The following is a 5209-nucleotide window of genomic DNA, read 5'->3' on the forward strand; positions in this document are numbered from 1 at the left end:
CACTGGGTGTTATATGCAACTAATGGAGCATCGAACTTTACATCGGAATCCAGGGATGTACTGTATGGTGACTAACATAATATAATAAAAAATCATTTAAAATAAATAAATAAATAAATAAATAAATAAAGTTAATTCCTGTAGTGGTTCCATTTTTTTTCTGTCAATTTGTGGAATCAAAGTAGAGCTTTAAAAAATGCATTATGCTTGTATTAGGGTTATCTAGAGAAACAGAACCAAAAAGATTGAATATATATATTCATACATATATTCATCCATCCATCTATCTATCTATAGAGAGAGATTTTAAGAAACTCACTCACAATTAGGACTTCAGCATATGTAAAAAAAAAAAGTACATTCTCAGTTAAAAATATTATGGTCTATAAAGATAGTCAAGTGAAGATGTCAACAATCTCAAATTTATTAACCACAAAATGCAACTTTGAAAATTACATATTTTTATTTCATATTTTTATGAATAATAATTTAAAGTCCATATCACAAATGAACATGTATTCTTCAGAAATACACTAGCAATGTAGTATGAAATGGATACAAATTAGAATTTGATTAAAGTATGAAAATGTGTACTAAGAATAATTAAACTATGAGTGCTATTTTTTTTAACCATCCAGATAATCAATACAAATAGGATTATTTTTGCTTTAATAAAATGCATATGCTACTTTTATTTTTTGAAAGAATTTTATTTCTGAAAATAGTTTTTGAATATAATTTTCATATAGGTCTACAAAACAATAAACCCATTCTATTGGTCAATAGTAAATATTAAAAATTATGGAATTTAATTATTTTAATACCCTGTTTACTTTTTTGAAATGATGCTATTTGGTTGATGAAGGATATGGCAATATACAATATGAACAACTCCACTTCTACACTAAAAAATCATTAGTGCCAGACTACGCTAAATGACAAAATAAATTTTAGAAAAAGGAAAACGTCCAAGTTTTACCTCCAGGATTATTAGTTATATACAATGTCTTATTAGCATGCTGATAATTCAGGAAAAGTTTGGAAATTAATTTCAGAATAATAAGCACAAGGACTGAATTGTTGCTTGCACTCTTGCTAACCATAAATATATTTTAATTGGTATTCTTAATAATAGCTCTTAATTTTTATGAAAAGATATTATCTGTCAGGCACTTGAAGTGCTTGATCTACATTTACTCTAGTAACCCCATAAAGTATATACTACCTTTTTTTTTTATAAAGACGGATTTATTTTAGAGAGAGGGAGAGTGCGGGCTTGGGAGAGAGAGAACAGGGGAGGAGCAGAGGGAGAGAGAGGGAATCTCATGCAGAGTCCCTGCTGAGCAGGGAGCCCTAGCCAGGGCTCCATGTCTTGACCCTAAGATCATAACCTGAGCCAAAATCAAGAGTCTGATGGTTAGCCCACTGAGCTACCCAGGCATCCAAATAGGCTTTTATTCACTTTTAGAGATAAAGAAAATAAGAGGCTTGGCAGCAATTCCAAGGAAACAAGCACGGGAACTTGTGATGCAGCCCAGATGTGCGTTCTTCTTAGTGTTCATCGGAAATAACGCACCAGAGTGGTAAGCACTGAATGTGGAGGGTCTTTTGCCAAAGATAAACTTACCAAGGTTAAAAGAACACAAGATGGCAAACACTATGTAAACCCTTAAGTAGGAGAAAACTGTGCATAGCTTTAAAACATCATGGGACTAGCAGACTTAACCTGTTCTTTATCACTTTGAAAGAACTTTAAACTTCACATGTCTTTTGAGAACCAGCTGTGTCTCTGAGTGCAAGTGTCTCTATGATACACTGTTCAGTTTTCAGGTATGATTTCATGTGGGATGGAAAGGATTTTGAAGGGGTTTTTCCTCTGCTGCCTAGACTCATCTGAGCTGAAGGCTAACAAAATTTCTATGTGGGGAGAAGCAAGCTCATGACCAACATTCTATGTTAGCTTGCAAAATTCCCACTGGACCACCTCCCATTGGGCCAAAAGTAATGTTTCATTCCCTCAAATCTCAAGAAGTCACTGACTACAGGACACAACAGATAATCAGTGTATACTTACTGAATATTTTTAAAACTTACAACATTATTTGATAAGAATTCTTGCCCAAGTTTTAGCATGTAGAACATTGTCTGGCAAAGCCATTGGAATGTTTCAGATCTGTACTTACCCCACATCTACAAGGCGCTCCTGATTAAACTTAGATTGCATTCTTATTAGCACTCATACAATTTAGTCCTTTGTAAAAATGTACGTTTCTATTTGTACTCGTCTTTTCTGAAGTCTTATCTCCTCTCTAGCAGCATTTACTCAACATCCCCTGAGCACTCTTCGAGCAACAATAGTACACAGAATGGGATTTGCCAAGCATGAATATTCCATAAGGATAGCAAGGATTCTGCAGTTCACTGACTCTATTGTCTTTGAAGGCAAATTTCAACATTAACAGTGAGTTCTGTTCTTCCTTTGCAGAGCTAAGCAACAGTAGCAACCACATACTTTGATGGTAATTTATATTCAGTGAAGAATTATTATTCATATAGACTCAAAGTTGCTTACTCATTTGCATTTGTTCCTTCCCTAGACTCTCAAAGCATGTTGGAAGAAGGAGCCTATCCTTCAGGTTATATCAACTAGAAAGATGTCAACAAGATAAAGAGAAAATTAATTCATGGATGACTTTAAAAATAAGACAATGACTATAGTTTGGACTGAGATGTAATTGAACATAAGGATCAGATTTTATTTGCCTTTTTATCCCAGTAGATAGCACAGTGCCTGGTATGTAACATTTGTTTGATAAATAAACATTTGTTGAAAGAAGAAAACATCAGTGGTCAAACTGTGCCCATTGGGCCAAATCTGGCCATCCCTTATTTTGCACAGTCCCTGAACACACTCTTCCTCATGTACTTACATAATGTCTATGGCTACATTCATGCTACAAAGGCTTCCTGGCCTGCAAAGCTAAGACAAATTACTATCAGGCTCTTTACAAAAAAAAAATATATATATATATATACACATATATACACATATATACATATATATACACATATATATACATATATACACATATATACACATATATATACATATATGTATATGTGTATATACACATGTATATATATGTGTATATATACATATATGTATACATATATGTATATATATGTGTATATATATGTGTGTATATATATATATATATACATATTTTCTAATGCATGAATAGGAGAATGCCTGAAAAATGAAAAAAATCACTAGTCATCTTTTCCATGAGCATAATTTTATGCAGTTATAATGAAAGCATATAGGGACACCTGGGTAGCTCTGTCAGTTAAGCGTCTGCCTTCAACCTCAGGTTATGATCCTAGGGTCCGGGATCAAGCCCCACATTGGGCTCCCTGCTCAGCAGAAACCCTGCTTTTCCCTCTCCTTCTGCTGCTCCCCCTGCTTGTGCTCTCCCTCACTGTCAAATAAATAAATAAAATCTTTAAAAACAAACAAAAAACAATGAGAGCATATACAAAATTCCTTATTTTCCTTTTTATTTACTCTATCATATACCTATTTTCCATAATGAGCCCCAGTTAGTATTCTGTCGTATAGATATGCTGTATAACCATCCATCCCTGACCCCAGTTTTCATGGTTGGGGGAAAAGGAGACTCATACACATAACTGCAAGGTACTTCTATCTCTGGCCCCCTCTGGTTCCGTCTCCCTTCCACAGCCGTACAATGTGGCTTTAAAAGTTAAAAATATACTCACGTATTTAATTCTAACATATTGGAGGGCAGTGGAGCAACCAGATTCTAAATTCTCCTCTTACAGTCAAAACTGAAAGACTCTGGGTCTTTGATGAACACCCATCATACAGCTCCTACTAATAGGTGTAGAGCTTCATGTTTTCATACTCGAAAATAAATAAATAAATAAACAAATAAATTAATTAATTAAATAAACAGTTGCCCACCTCTGCTAAAAGGAGGCGATGTCCCATTTTCTTCCCTGGTATTCTTTTTCAAAGAGGCCAAATTATGTCAACTTCAGAAATAAAGTATAAAAGAAAAATCACAATGTATTTGGCTTTCCTGCCTTTTACACTTGGAATCTGCTCACTGGAATGTTTATATAAACAGAACATTAATTTTATATTCATGTATTCATCCATACACTTGTAAAAAAACAAAAGCTAAATGCCTAACATGTGTCTACCATTAGGCTATGCATTGGAGAGAAAAACACAAGTGAGATAGCTATTATCCAGATGAAGTGCTTGGTGATGAGTTAGACTCTAAATCCTGAAGATAAGTCTCACCAACTAGTATTATATTTAAACTAAAGCTCAGTATCATACAGGCCTACAAAAGCTGTGTTTTAGTTTAAATGTAATACTGGTTCTGACCTGATCAGCTGTATATTATGAGCTTCAGTTATACTCAAGCTTGGTGATATGTTGAGTTTTGGATGGACAGCCAGAACCACAATTTACTATTCTCATTGGGCTGCTAAGCAAAAATAACTTCCTTCGACTCCACGACTGCCCCCAAGTCTAAAAATATATTACTGAATGAATAGAATGCAATAACTGATGTGAGTGAGGGCAGCTAGACCCCATCGCTTCTCCAGTGCACTAGTCTGTTCAAGTCCATTGGAACAAGTACATGTTCTTGGGATCACAAAGCCTGTATTTCTAGGAATTGCAGTATGCTAAGAATGCCAGTTCCCCTGGTATCCATACAGATTCCAAACTAATTCCCCTAATCGGGTGATAGGAAAAATTTTCTGTTAGGCTGTCTTACACAAGGTTAGTCCTGGAATTCCAAAAGACAGCTGTTTTCTTTCTTTGACAGATGTAAAGAAGCCATGGGTCACTTCTACCTTTGCTCAGAAGCAAGGAAGTGACAACAGACACAGCACTTTGCATCTGGGGAAGAGTCTTGTGTCATACAACTCTTGTAGCAATTGTGGGCAGCATCACGAGAAAAAAAAATAATGAAGAAGAAAAAGCATACAGGAAAAGAATAAGCTCATATCCCTTTTGGCTGAGATCATGCATGAGTGAGAGGGAAGGACAGGGATGTAGAGAGGGCACCCTTGGATTAGGCTGTTAGGCGGAGGCTCCTGAAAGACAGACCCACTGTCCTATCTCAAACAATGTGACATCCACCTTCTTAACTTTGTTCTGGTTTCTCGG

The sequence above is a fragment of the Ailuropoda melanoleuca genome, chromosome 2, assembly GCF_002007445.2.
Source record: "Ailuropoda melanoleuca isolate Jingjing chromosome 2, ASM200744v2, whole genome shotgun sequence".
Taxonomy (NCBI): domain Eukaryota; kingdom Metazoa; phylum Chordata; class Mammalia; order Carnivora; family Ursidae; genus Ailuropoda; species Ailuropoda melanoleuca.